The sequence below is a fragment of the Phycodurus eques genome, chromosome 1 (assembly GCF_024500275.1).
Source record: "Phycodurus eques isolate BA_2022a chromosome 1, UOR_Pequ_1.1, whole genome shotgun sequence".
NCBI lineage: Eukaryota > Metazoa > Chordata > Actinopteri > Syngnathiformes > Syngnathidae > Phycodurus > Phycodurus eques.
The window spans coordinates 2838254-2853910 of record NC_084525.1 but is presented as its reverse complement, the minus strand read 5'-3'; the positions used below and the strand labels follow the sequence as shown (position 1 = coordinate 2853910).

At 42.7% G+C, this 15657-nt stretch overlaps 1 non-coding gene across 1 annotated transcript; it reads left to right on the top strand.

The window, feature by feature from the left end:
• The first annotated feature begins 14954 nt into the window (after positions 1-14954).
• Positions 14955-15026, top strand: trnaq-uug (transfer RNA glutamine (anticodon UUG)). The gene has a single exon. It is a non-coding gene; the product is annotated as a tRNA-Gln (tRNA).
• The last annotated feature ends 631 nt before the right edge of the window (positions 15027-15657 follow it).

The window sequence follows — 15657 nt, the reverse complement described above, 5'->3', positions numbered from 1 at the left end:
AGCACAAATGGTGTCTATGTGACACACTCTACATCATTATGTTCTGGCTCTCTCCATCCCATTTTAATGCTCTGCATGCTCGCTACCACACAAACACACACACACACACACACACACACACACCACGCTCTCTCCTTGAGTCTTGGAAACAGCTGGAAAAGCAAATAGTCAGGCTGAGCGTTGGCTCCCTTGCTCTCACACGTGACTGGACCATTACTTGGATGAATGCAGGCCTCACACTATTTCCTCAGCCACAGTTGAAATGCACAAGAGCACACATCTAAAGGGGCGTCGTGGCCGCTCCCTCGCTAATTCTAACCGAGTTGAGGCCACACACGGGGATCACACAGTCGTGCCGGACATCGATTCTCCTCGCTTTACGTCCCTCGTCTGTCTCGGAGCGGTCATCGGCGACTTAGCACCTCTCAACAAACCAAAGCCATTCAGAATTCACCACAAGTTTATTGGATTCTGTCCAGTGAGGCACAAGGGAATGGGATAGCTGTGCAAAATTGGGTCAGTAAGTCAGTTCATAGCGCAATACCCAACACCAGCCTTTGCCTTGATTTGACAGCCACTGCTTCCTTATCTATTAATAACATAAACGAGTGACAGTGACTCAACTCATGATGTGCTTTGTCTTTTGGTGAAAAATCTCATCTAAAATGCAAGCCACCGTCATAGCTGTCACGCGAAACATCTGGATTCCTCACGGGGCCTCCGGTCGGTCAGCTAGCGTCAAGTGATAATTGACTCTATGCGGCGTTTTGCTTTTTCTTTGGCTTGTGACACATTGAAAAAGAGGAGGAGCCTTGACAGTGGCTGGCTGCAAAGCGGAGCTAAAGCGTGTACACGAAGCGAGCTCGTGTTCAAAGCACCCTGTGTCCCTATACTTTTGTCCAGCATCAATCGGCGCGTCGTCACTGGTCATCAAAGTTATGACAGTGTTTGTTGCATTTACTCTATATTCAACAGGGATTTTTGTTTGTTTGTTTTTCCACTTCTGCGGTGATTCAGAATTGGAAATATAGAAGCTACGGTACCAAGTGGTCTCACATTCAGAACAGTCAGATGGAAAGTTTCACGCCTTGTTGAGTGTTTGAGAAACGTGTCTCGCAAGTTCATCACCGCACTACAAATGACACGGCGAACAGTTTGCAAATGCAACGGCGTTACCGAATAAGCTAACAGTTAGCCTGGCGTCTTCCATTTCTTCTTCTCGTACGACTACTCTTTCTTCTTCTTTGTATTTTGCAGCCGTCTGGATGCCCTGCGGCTCCATGCTGCCGCTCACAGGTCAGTCTTGGTACTACCACAGCTATCGTTGCATATGCGGTGTGCTGTATTGGTCATCTTGCGTACGCCACACCCTACAAGAGCAGTGAGCACACATGGTGATTTTTAATTTTGTAATTTTTGCTTATTATGCGTGGGGCTTCGCGCATTATAGAAATTGGTGTCGCTTTTTTTTTAATTCGGGTTAACTTATTTTTACAATTGCATACCTTTTCAGCACGCACAGATGTCATCGATGACGCTGACAGTTTGACTGCAACGGATTACTTCAATTTCTATTATCACCTAAAGGGAACAATGAATCCTAAATGTGGAAGTTCCATTGAGTTTATACTCGGGTTTCTATTCCACTATGCATACCTGGAACCAGTTCATTTTGTGGTTATAAAACTGCACGTGTGAAAACAAATCTCACCATATTTCGAGTCGAATCTACACAGACACAGTGCATACACAAAGAATTGAACACAGACATGATGATGAGCATGAGGAAGAGAGGAGAAAAACTGTGAGGGTGTGGTCGAAGTGCTTAATAAGGATTCCAACAGAAGCTGGTATCCAGCCAGCGTCCGTAAGCGCAGAAGAAAAAAAAAAAAAAAAAAAGGATTTGATCACAGACATCACCTGTGGGACACAAAGCAAAGTGCTTGTTCACAAACACTGCGTGACACATGTGTATCGCAGCAAATAGCACGGAAAGAACTTCAAGTCCAAGAACATTTGGTACCGAAATAAAAACCCACAAACCTCCAAGATCCCATTGACGCTAGAGCGACAGAACGTCTGTACCACTTACCACTTTATTCCTCTGTAGCCTTTCTTACATTTCTTATTGCGTATTTTTCTTGTTTTCTTTATTTTTTGGGGCGCGTTTTCTTCATGGAACCGCTTCAATATAACTGATAAAATGTGATAATTGTTCAGGCTGTCTATTTTCCTGCTTCGTCCTTTAGTTAAATGTCAGACCAATTATGCTGGCGTCATTGGTGACATCTCTGTCTCCAGATATATGAAAGCGGTCCTGGATCTTGTGTGTTAAATTCCCATGTTAGTGCGCTAGAACCTTTATTTCTGTAAGTGCACAGGGCCTGACGCACTAAACAATTGCGTGTCCAAAAACGGGCGCAAACTTGGTGTGGAAGCTGACCGAGCGGTCGGCTGCAGCCACGGTTGCGTCTGCCAAACACTTCAGATTGCCACACAGTTCATTTTGTGTGTTCTGGAGGGAGTATAAATGATGCAAACAGATTCATTTAACGAATTTAATTTGACACACGTTTAGTAGACGCTGGTCAAAATTTGACTGAGAACAAAATAACTTTTGGCTCTTGTTGGCCACTTTAGGAAAAGCCGTGAAATTTCACGGCGAGAGGCTGACATTTCGAGTCTTTTTTTCTTGCTGTGAAATTTCACCTGAACAGTGTGTCAGGGTCAAGTGAAATCAAAAGGTCATTTCCAAGCCTGTGAGTAAAATTCAGGTGCTTCGATGGCGTCCCGGCTGAGAGAGGGCGAGCGAGAGGCCACAGACACGTGAAACAATAGAGTGCCGCCTTCTCATCCGACAACTGATCAATGTTGGGCTGTTGTTGCGCAACACCCTCTTCTTTTGTTTTCTTCTCCTGCTCAGTTACTTTGGCGTTGACATTACAGCGCGCTTCATCCAACGCGTATCGCGCGGCAAGGACATTTTCCCGGCGCTCGCCGAGTGACAATTTGGCCTCCCTTTTGATCTCTGCCTATTGCTTGTTTACTCTTCGGACTAAACACCCCCGGAACACCAGCCCACCGCTTCCGGCACCTGCCCGACGTTGCTTTTGACCTTTGCCCCAGTGGGCCTTGTCACAAGTTATGCAGAGAGGAATGGCAGTGTCAGATGAATCCGCGAGTGTTTGCAAACACTAAAGGAGACCTGCCATTTTGATTCTGTCCGTGTCTGTTCACAACATATTTAAACCGTCTCGATGGAACCTCACCTGGCAGCAGCACCAGCAGGGAGACGCTCGGGTGCTTTTGCACGAGGATCAAGCTCGACGAAGGCCCCTCCCTATAATACAAAGTTGATGTATTAAAAAATGAGGTTTAGGCTGAGTAAGACTGTGCACAGCCCCCACTTTTTTTTTTGTCGAAGAATTTTTGTCCTTTGATTCAATCTCAATGATGGATGAAATTATATACTTTGACTCAGTCCACAAGTCAGTTTCCTAACACTGATGTTTTGTTGTTGTTGTTCTATGAAATACCGCACAGACCACATTTTTTTTCCAAACAGGGTAGATGCAAGGAGAGCGCAATAATGTTCTCGCTTTTAATCCTCTTAGGAGGAAGCTGCGCCCAACCACCAGCCCGCGGGACCTTCATTTGGTAAAGGGCCACACCGAGTGACAGAACCAAAAATATGTTATCGATCATCAGTCTCATCATCAGAAGAAGTTTCGTTTTGAAAATCAGGTGCATCCTCCTGTGCCTCTGTACGCAGCAAACCGCTCATCTTGCTCACAAAATAACGCCTTTGGCGAGCTTCATTTGAAAAGGAGAAATTGGCCAAATGATGAGACAGAAGAAGAGCATGCAGCGGAAATGCCGGACTCAACCACTTCGGAATTCAACAGATAGTTAACCGATTGTTTGCTGTTTTATTCTATGGGATTCCCCCCCACCAGAGATTCCACCAAATTCCAAAACATTCATTTATTACTTATGAGACAAATTTACAGTGGGTACAGAAAGTATTCAGACCCCCTTGAACTTTTCACTCTGTCTTATATGGCAGCCATTTGCTGAAGTAATTTCAATCAAATTTGTCCTCATGAATGTACACGCAGCACCACATATTGACAGGGGGAAAAAAACGGAATTGTTGAAATGTTTGCTGATTTATTAAAAAAGAAAAACTGAAATATCACACAGGCATCAGTATTCAGACCCTTTGCTCAGTATTTAGAAGACGCACCCTTTTGAGCCAATACAGCCATGAGTCTTTTTGGGAATGATGCAACAAGTTTTTCACACCTGGATTTGGGGATCCTCTGCCATTCCTCCTTGCAGATCCTCTCCAGTTCTGTCAGGTTGGATGGGGGACGTTGGCGGACAGCCGTTTTCAGGTTTCTCCAGAGATGCTCAATTGGGTTTAAGTCAGGGCTCTGGCTGGGCCATTCAAGAACAGTCACGGAGTTGTTCAGAAGCCAGTCCTTCATTATTTTCGATGTGTGCTGAGGGTCATTGCCTTGTTTGTAGGTGAACCTTCGGCCCAGTGTGAGGTCCTGAGCACTCTGGGGAAGGTTTTCGTCCAGGATATCCCTGTACTTGGCCGCATTCATCTTTTCTTCGATTTGCAACCAGTCTCCCTGTCCCTGCAGCTGAAAAACACCCCCACAGCGTGATGCTGCCGCCACCGCGCTTCACTGTTGGGACTGCATTGGACAGGGGATGAGCAGTGCCCGGTTTTCTCCACACATACCGCTTAGAATTGAGGCCAAAAAGTTCTATCTTGGTCTCATCAGACCAGAGAATCCTATTTCTCACCACCTTTGAGTCCTTCGGATGTTTTTCAGCCAACTCTCTCTTTCTTATAGGGGACACCTTCTTTGTAAAGACCTGGATGTCATGTTTAAGTTCACTCAATGATGTAGCCTCGCCTTCAGTCCATTCATAGGCAGAGCCATGTGATAGGGATCACAACATCCTGCAGCACATGCTAAGCTCTCCGAGTGCGCCTAAACATGTGACTCCAGCATAATGTTTGGGAATGACGACGATGGGTTCTCGGTGAATATACGCACCAACCAGCCATAACATTTAGATCACATGCAAAATGGATTGATATCCAATACAAGAGCTGTATCAAATATTGTCTTGCTACAGAGGTAATTATGCTCACTTTTGATTGACGTGGCAGTATAAATTGTGGTTACAGTGAGTCGAAAAGATTACAAATTGCTCCTATATACAAGGTGTTCCAAAAAAGATGAGATCATTTGAAATATGAATATCAGCCTTTGTCTGAGGAAGACAAAATTAAATGGGTTTCGTGTTGGGAAAAAAGATGGCAAAAATGACAACAATAAGCAGATTTTATAACCGATTTTACAAAGGTTCACAAATGTCCTGTATCATCAGCCTAATAGTCCTTTTTTCAGCAAACAGAAAAAACCTCGATTTTTTTGTTGTGGGCTGTCACCTCGATTCAACTTTTTACAGTGCATTGGTATTTTTGATTGACATTGTGACAGCACATGTTTGACAGTGTCAATTAAAAAAGCTCTTGTGCTGGATAACATTATATTGAGGAAGTTGTCCCAATGTTGTGGCTAGTTGGTGTATATTTAACATCCATCCATCCATTTTCTGTCCCACTTTATCCTCCCAAGGGTCACGGACGTGATGGAGCCTGGTGCTTTTATTTATTTTTTCACTTTATCACCTTGCAACATATAATTGCTGTTCTTTACCAATAAATTCATTCATCTGAATTTGCTTCCGTTGTTGTTATTTCTAAAGCGCTCTGTAAATAAAATTGAGGTACGAGAATTAAGTTAAAGTAAGGATTTGACTTTGACTTTGTAAATAAATGCTCAGGTCTGGTATGGATATTTCTGCTGCTTTTGTTTTACCTGTCTTGAAGGTAAATAGTATGTAGGTATATATATATATATATATATATATATATATACACACACACATATATATATATATATATATATGTGTGTGTGTGTGAATAAGGAATATATATATATATATATATATATATATATATATACAACCCCAATTCCAATGAAGTTGGGACGTCGTGTTAAACATAAATAAAAACAGAATACAATGATTTGCAAATCATTCTCAACCTATATGTAATTGAATACACTACCAAGACAAGATATTTCATGTTCAAACTGATAAACTTGATTGTTTTTAGCAAATAATCATTAACATTGAATTTTATAACTACAAAGCGTTCCAAAAAAGCTGGGACAGGTAGCAAAAATGCTCATCAAACACGTGTTTGGAACATCCCACAGGTGAGCAGGCTCATTGGGAACAGGTGGGTGCCGTGATTGGGTAGAAAAGGAGCTTCCCTGAATTGCTCAGTCATTCACAAGCAAAGATGGGGTGAGGTTCACCTCTTTGTGAACAAGTGCGTGAGAAAATAGTTCCAACAGTTTAAGGACAATGTTCCTCAACGTACAATTGCAAGGAATTGAGGGATTTCATCATCGACGGTCCATAATATCATCAAAAGGTTCAGAGAAGCTGGAAAAATCACTGCATGTAAGCGGCAAGGCTGAAAACCAACATTGAAAGCCCGTGACCTTCGATCCCTCAGGCGGCACTGCATCAAAAACCGACGTCAATGTGCAAAGGATATCGCCACATGGCCTAAGGAACACTTCAGAAAACCAACATCAGTCAATACAGTTCGGCGCTACATCCGTAAGTGCAACTTGAAACTCTACTATGCAAAGCAAAAGCCATTTATCAACAACACCCAGAAACGCCGCCGGCTTCTCTGCGCCCGAGCTCATCTAAGATGGACTGATGCCAAGTGGAAAAGTGTTCTGTGGTCCGACAAGTCCACATTTCAAATTGTTTTTGGAAATTGTGGACGTCGTGTCCCACGGGCCAAAGAGGAAAAGAACCATCCGGACTGTTATGACGCAAAGTTTAAAAGCCAGCATCTGTGATGGTATGGGGCTGTGTTAGTGCCAATAGCATGGGTGACTTACACATCTGTGAAGGCACCATTAATGCTGAAAGGTACATACAGGTTTTAGAGAAACATATGCTGCCATCCAAGCAATGTCTTTTTCATGGACGCCTTGCTTATTTCAGTAAGACAATGCCAAACCACATTCTGCACGTGTTACAACAGCGGGGCTTCGTAGTAAAAGAGTGCGGGTACTAGACTGACCTGCCTGCAGTCCAGACCTGTCTCCCATTGAAAATGCATGGCGCATTATGAAGCGTAAAATACGACAACATGAAATATATTGTCTTTGTGGTTTGTTCAATTCAATATAGGTTGAACATGATTTGCAAATCAATGTATTCTGCTTTTATTTATGTTAACGCAAAGTCCCAACTTCATTGTAATTGGGGTTGTATACACACACACACACACACACACACGCACACATGCATATAAAACAGAGAGACCAAAGACTCAGTGGCAACCCAGACCATAGTGCCCTGGAGCCAGAGTTATACATAGAAAATTGCACACTGGCCTTCCAACCCCTCTGGTCTCACTCTTTATCTCTCTCTTTGTCTCTCTCTCTCTCCCTTTCCCTCTCGCTCACTGAAAACACACACACACACACGAACAGTGCACAAATGTATTCGATGTGTAAATATGTAGATATTTGAATTAGGGCTGAGAAAAAATAATCGAATAACTCAGTTAAGTCGACTTCAAAAATAGGTCAAAAGTACGTCAACGCGGACGGGAGAAAAAGGAAAAAAAGGAATAAGTTCCCGCCCGCAACCGTGTTTCACACGGACATTTATTGCAGACGGATGCAGTGTTGGGCCACTGAGACGCTTTGCTAAAACGACAGAGAAGCGTTTGTATGTGATTTTTAAGACCATATTCGATGTGTAATGTACATTGAACATGATGTATGAGTAAGCTGAATGGTAGTAAACGTTTTCTTTTAACTCGAAATGTCGCTAGCGCGCTAATGCTCATGGCGAATGCTAACTGTTCAAAAAAAGGCTGATTTTGTCAGTCCTACGTGGACTCGAGTCACATGACTTGGACTCGAGCCATGAATCGGATGACTTTCGACTCAATTTGACAATGACTTACAAGACTTGCAACTTGACCAGCAACTGACTCGTGACTTCACTTGGACTTGAACCCATGGACTTAAAAAGACTTGCTTCTTTGACCAAAGCACTGAGATACCAAAATTCATTGTTTCACACACTACCTAAAGTAATGGTTCACTTACTTACTGACTTACTTGTGACTTGCAAAGCAACGACTCGGTCCCGCGGCGCAAGTGACTAAATTTGGGAAGTTGCACAAGTTTTAATGAACAAAGTTGGAATATTGATGATTTATGACAGTGTTTACTTTCCGAAATAGCAAATCAAAGTCGTTACAAGGCTAAAAAGAAGTACGGATTGTATTTGAATGTTGGTCATGATGGTGGTACATGGGGAGCTCAGACTTTTTTGGCCGTACTTGGTGTAAAAGGTTTGAGAGTCACTGCTTCGTGCATGTAAACGTACCGCCTGTTGTGTTCCTTGCATCTGTGTGAGCGCCAGCTGTTACGCAACCAAAGCTGACTCTGAAATGTTTTAAACAGCTGAGTGGGTTGTTTTTTTTTTTGGGGGGGGGGGGGGGGGGGTTTCCCCGAAAGAAGCAGCCATTGTTGTTGGGCCTCCTCAGGTGAAGCAATGAGCTCCCTGACACGTTCAGGTTAAATCATTCATGGGAGTGGGGAAAAGGGACTTGTTTGTGTGTGCGCATCGCCGCGAGGGACGAGCTTGGCCAATCTGTGACTAAATGTTTAAGGCGAGCCTTAAAAAGAAGAAGAAGAAAAAACAAGTGCGAGAAAAAGCACAACTAGGTTTAATGCAGAATGATTCCACTTACATGTTCACTATGTGCTGAGACAATTTGGTTCAGGCTTAGTCAACTCCTTAACCCGCTTTGAGGTAAATATTTAACTGAAGAGTGCGTCTGCTTGCACACTATCGTGCACATCGGACACGAGATGAGGGGGAGACAATGTTGTCACAGAGAAATCCAAAAGGGAGGAAGAAGCACGCATACGAATTAACCCAAACTGAACTTTGCACACACATGATTATTATTTGCATATCCACGCATTGCCCAAACCGCATGTTCAGTTTTCCTCCACTGGTGTGCTTTTGTATTTGCAGAACGGTTCCCTCGTGTGCTTGCTCATCAAATCACTCGACGCTCACGTGCTCCTCATTTAGCGCTCACTTAATCTCCATTTCTGATTACGCGAGCAAACGTTGAGCTTTTTGTGTTTTTGTTGAGCATTTGGTCAATTTTCTGTTTTGTTTAGCACAAGGCGTAGTGAGGCTATGCAGTATGTTGTGATCCATTTGAAGACATAACAGTGCGTCATTAGCATATTTCTAAAGTACCTATAGGTCACGGTTTGCAACCCGCAGTTAATGATATACATCCATTCGTTTCCTATAGCGCTTGTCCTGTTTAGGGTTGCGGGTGAGCCGGAGCCGATCTCAGTTGACTGATGGCCAGCCAATCACAGTGCACATACAGAGACAACTATTCCCACTCACAGTCACACCTAAGGACAAGTTCGACTCCTTAGCTAACATAACACGCATGTTTTTGGAATGTGGGCGGAAGCGAGACGAGCGGGAGAAAACACACACACAAAATAGGGCGACAACATGCAAACTCCACACAGCGGGAGAGTCTGAGCAGAGATTCGAACCGGGAACCTCTGCGCTGTGAGGCAGACATGTTTATCACTATATCATTGTGCACCCTCATTAATCGTCTGCGTGTTATATTTTTCTTTACAGTCAGAATGGTTTCATCCTTTATTAGGCAGGTATATGTGTCATGTTTCCCCATACTTATTTGTATTAATTAAAACAGTTTTGATTTCTATCAATGTGAAACTTGCGTTTTAAAATGTCTGTTCTGTTATATAGCTTTTCCTATTTGTACTGAACTATAACAGCTTTACTCTAATCATGTCATTATTATAATAATTTTTATCATCGACTGGCCGGGAGAAAGCACATGGGTTCACTTCCTCTTTGGAAATGTCTTTTTTTCTCTCGATAAAGAAAGAGCTCCTTATTTTAGATCAAATAAAAGTTGACCTTTTTTGTCAAATGACCACGATCTATTAGAAGAAAGGTCCAGTGATAACTTGCTGAGAATGCTTGGGTTTGGTAGAAACATTTTTTGGGGGGGGAAATAAAACCCACCACATTGTCCGGTGAAATCACACTCTCGCATCCATCGCACGCGTGTACTTCAATGGCAAGCTGTCAATGGAATTTTGCAGAGAAACATTGGTAGAGATTCCAGATTTCCACGCCTTTGGCATGCAATGTACGATTGGGAAGTAGGGAAACGTGTCAATTCAAGATCAGATGGTCTATCTATGTCAGAGTTTTATCCCACAGGCTTCGTCACGCATCATCACACGCCACAAGTCCGAAACTCCATCTTTGAAAAAAGCTCTGGTCGAACTGTAAACTTCCCGCTAGGCCCTCCAAGGCCACACATTTGGATATCGTTCAAAGTAACCCTATAAGCAAAGCATTAATGTATAACCTGTGTAAATGGATCATCGTCACACTTCTCAGGGTCACATGGAGTCCGTCAGCTCAAGCTATCTGAAAGAAAGTCAAACATAACTCCGCCTCCTAGGTCAGGAGCTTCTATTTCGACACCTTGAAAATTATAAGACGTCAATGCGCGGTGGTCACTTTCGACCATAATGAGAGATTAGCTTCGTCCCCAGACTAAACCGAGACTGCTGGCTTCCTGCACTTGCTCCTCACATCTCTCCACATTGTCACAGTTCGGTGAAGTGAATGAACCTCCCCTCCTTTGCAGCCCAAGTGAGGGAGTCTAAAGGAGACAAATAATGCATCATCCCCCCCCCCATGAATTTTCAACGTTTATTTATTTACCGTTGATTTGAAACGGTTATGTGTCTTAATAAAGTTCTCGGAAATTCCCTGGTTAAGTTACACACACGAAAAAACATCGACAGTTCTTGAAACACTTCGTTCGGTTGAAATTACTTTTATCTGATCTCTGCTCACCACGACATTCCATTTGCTACCATGACGACCAGGGGCGGCGCTAGGGCGTTGCATTACTTGTCAAACAGCCGCGTCCCAAGAAAAACGTGAGCCCCCATAAAGAAAGGCATTTTCACTTGTGGAATCAGCACTTCGTCACCACGTCGGCGAATAACACTCGTCAGTCAGTGTGCTGATCTGTGCATGTGGTGCATGCAGGGTACACTTCGACTGATTTTTTTTTTTTTTTGGTGAATCTCTACTTGGTAGTATCGAATGATTTCGGTGCCCTGCTCTTTCAATTTATATTTTTTCCCAAAAAGTGTATCTCAAAGCAAATGAAGGAATGCAGCACAGGAATTCTAGGAATCTCCTGAAGCCACCATGTGCTTCTTGTTGTACAAATAGCAGTATTCATATTGATAAACACGTGCCGTTAGCAACGCGAGCATATTGAATGATATGCGTGATTTCTTTTTGATTCAAGTCTATTCAAGTGGGGTTTATTGTCATGGGAAACATTTTTTTCTCCCACATCGGCCATGCATCCAATCTTGTCAAGTGATGCAATGTGTTTCTCCAGAGTGCCTTGATGGTTCCTGAGCGTTATAAGATGAAAAACAAAAAGATGTCTGTCTGTTTGACGGAAATAAGGCTAGCTCTGTGTCACAGGAAAAACACAAAGGGCGAAACAACACCGGGTCATCCAAAAAGTTGTCAACTTTCGCCACCGACCGCAAAAAAAAAAAAAAAAAAGCGCCGTCGAGACAAAATCAAGCACACGTTCCCATTTTGATGGCCTTATAAAAGTAATAGCATTGTATGAGGATGACCTCAGGACCATGACGAGAAATGAATGTCGAAGATAATTCAACACAGATGCATTATCACTTCGGCATCCGACCACTGGTGGCTCACGAGGCTGCTTTTGTTGTTGAAGACTGCGCCGATGGAAGGCCCTCGCATGATTTACACGGCTCGCCGCGCCGTCTTCTAACGAGCAGCCGGGCCGCCGCGCTCTCGTAACCTTGCCCGACTTATTCTAACATGGCCAAGAATCAACTTGAGTTCCAGCAATGAAGCTTCGCAAGGACATTCGTTCCAGCAGCAAGCATATGATTGGAATGTAGAGGAAACAGAGCATTTAAAAAAGATTGACAGCATATCCAACGCTCTCAGACGGAGAACGTAGACGTTGAAATTGCCACCACAAGTTGAAGTTTACTGTTCGACGAAATGTAAAACAAAGGGAAGGATATGCTGCGCATTTAAAACAAACACATAGTTTTGCCTTGATAAAGTCCATTTAGCCTAGTGCTAAAAAAAAAAAAAAACCTATCCAAAACATAAGCAGATAGTCCAACGAATAACGTCATATAACCCTTCAAGCAAGGGATATTTCAAAACAAATGGTGGAGCAATAGCTGCAGAGTGATAAAAAAAAAAAAAAAAAAAATCAATATTCACAGGGATATATTCTTTATCCTCTGTGAAGAACAACTAATTACACACTGTAGAGTAACTGACTGTCTCCATGGAAGTCTGTGTTATAAACACCAGGTGGAGCAGCACAATGTCCATCGAATTGAAGCAAAGAAATGTTGCAAAAACTGTTTGCTTCTTATTTGTTCGAGTTCTGTTTTGAATTGAGTTCTTGATTTCAACGGTGAAAAATGAAAAGTAGTGGTCAGCTATTCTGTATATTTGTTCATGCCATAGTTGTTCCAATTCCTAACCCTTTGCCCCCGGTCTTACTTCGAATACAGTGACAGTCTATACAGCCTACTACACCGATTCCAATCGTATCCCTGAACAGCCAAAGTCCAACACGTGGATCGAGACCAGCAACTCTTGTCTTAACCTGTCAAATGTGCGCGTGTGTGTGTGTGTGTGTGTGTGTGTGTGTGTGTGTGGTCTTTAATGGGTCAAAGGGAGCTTGGGGGTCACGTAGGAGGGGGTCGACTCACATGTTAGGGATTGTGAGGACATGGCTGTGTGTGTGAATATGTGTGTGTTTCTTCACATGAAGCTGTTGGGGACATCAGGTTACCCTATCCGTTTTTTTCTTCTTTATGATTTCAGTTGTTGTACCAACATCATTTTGTACGGGAAGAGCTTTCATTTTTGTTCCGATGGCCCTCGGAGCAGTTCCAAGGCTAATATTGTGCAGCTGAGCAAAACACTGGAATGATTTGAAATGACTCACTCTGCTCCATACTAAGGGTTGTACGAACTAGTCGTCTAATCAAACGTTTCCCAACATTTATTGAGCCAAGACACCTATTTTACATGGGGGAAAAAAATCCCACGGCACACAACCGTACAACAATTTCACAAAAATGTGTGACGACTGAAATGATGAGCTTGTCTCAATTTACTCACAAATGGATTTTGCCCGTGTGAAATCTTCCCTTTTTAATTGAATGCAAAGCAAATATACTCGCAGATTATTCTGTTATAGACACAGCTTTATTGTACCTTCTGCCATTTCATGGAAGAGCATTTCGTTGTTATATGCTACACGTCGCTGGCATAGCTAGACGAACAAAGATAGATTTGTAATTAATAAATAGTTTTCTGAAAAAAATGAAGTGAAATTGGATAATTTCCCGCTTAGTTGGGAATCACTGGACCACTCGACTTTACTACTCCACGGTGAGGTTTAGAGCGTAAAGCCTAGTCGCTTATCACTGTTTTTTTTTTGGTTTTTTTGGCTTTAGCATGATGCAGATCCGCTTGCAGCAGCACATGACTGCGCTGAATTAAATCAAACCGTCACCTTAATTGGTTTGAAGTCTTCTATTTCTGAATGTGCAGCTTTGGTAAGTGAGGGTGAACCAGTAAAGGGGGAGGGGGCGGGGGGAAAGCCAAGCTCGAGCAGGAATTTCGGTTTCCCCGCTTGGCCAAGTTGTGCAAACATCCAGCGGCAAGCACACTGAATAAAATGATTTTTTTTTTTTTTTTTTTCTCTCTGGCTGGTAATAAAATACCATCAGGCAAAATGGGCCGGGCCTTCACCAAGCCCACCTCATTGCTAAAGTGTTCTAACATGTTATGTTCTGCATGAATTCGATGTATGATGAAAATAGATTCTCCCTCCTTTGATGTCTTTTTTTTTTTTTTTTTTTTTACATTATGCAAATTCTAGTGGATACTGTCAGAAACAGCCAACAGTTTCTCCTCTGAAACAGTCTCTCCTCTCACAGTGTAACGATATGGTAAGTGTCGCCTGGACACAAGGGGGCACTATTGTACAAGGACTGTGGATGTGAAAGTGTACCCAATGAAGTGTCCACTGGTTATTTACTCCCCCCAAGCGGCATTGGTTCGTCATCACAAGCAGAGGCGTTTTCAACAATTTTCCGACTGGGTTAAAGCTTTGCGTATGTGAATATTAGTCTCAGTACGAGGGCGACGGAAAACTATACAGCAGGTGGTGACACCATCGTTTCGACTTTTTAGGACGTCCTTGATTTTCCGGCCTCAAACCTACGCGGTTTCGAGACTACGAAAGGCTTAGAAGTGTTTTTCAATTCAATATTTACTGTAATTATGATTTTTCTAGTCCATTAGCGTTGCGATATGATCCGATTTGGGTACACAAATGCGGGGATTTCTGAATTCCGTGGGTCATTGGAGAGACATCACGCGAGTGTGATATGTGATTGGTGGAGAATGCGGAAGGGAGCGGGTTGCGCCATGGAGCGGAAAGGGGGCGTGGGGAAATCGTTTTCGTCGTACTACAAATATGTATTGCTGACGTAATTAGTGCGCTCGAGCAATGTAATTAACGAAAAGCATAGTAGTTCGTCATGTATCCTTAATCTTTCGATTGCCAGACCGATAGTATTGTATATAAAGAAAGCTATAAGGTTGGGGAGGCAACCAGTGGTCCCATGGTGTAATGGTTAGCACTCTGGACTTTGAATCCAGCGATCCGAGTTCAAATCTCGGTGGGACCTCGTCTTTTTAGAAAAGGTAACCCTCCATTTCTACAGTGCATAAAGTAGAAACGTTGTGTAGAAGGGATCAATTGAACAGTATTTATTTCACTTAATCGGTCCCACTCTAACATTAAATTGATTAAAAATAATGTATATGTTCTACCTATGCTATCAACGTTTAATGCCATGCGTTTACAATTAAAGACTCTTTCACTAGATAGTAAAGGTACACTTAATTTGTCTATCCACCTGTTTCCAGTCATACAACAAAATAGCTTTGTGTTCAGCTAAACAGGCCCAGATTTCACACCGATTCAGTACATTTTGCGATGAAATTGAGACGAGATCATGATGTCAGCACGTGTACTTTTTGTGACCTTTTGCTTTGGCGGCGTGCTATGTGATTTTTCTTCTGTGAAATGTGTGACCTGGCTTAATAAAAGGTTGGGAAAGACTCACAATGGTCTCATGTCGACAGCGCTGCCATTACAATTTATGGTTTTCAAAAGCAACTATTACACTAACGCAGTCGATGCAATAGCGCTGTCACATCTTTTTTTTTTTTTTTTTTTAAACGTATCCTTTGTTTTGTTGTGGATAATAATAACAGCGACAAAATGTGTTTTGTGACCAAACTTGAAATATCAAA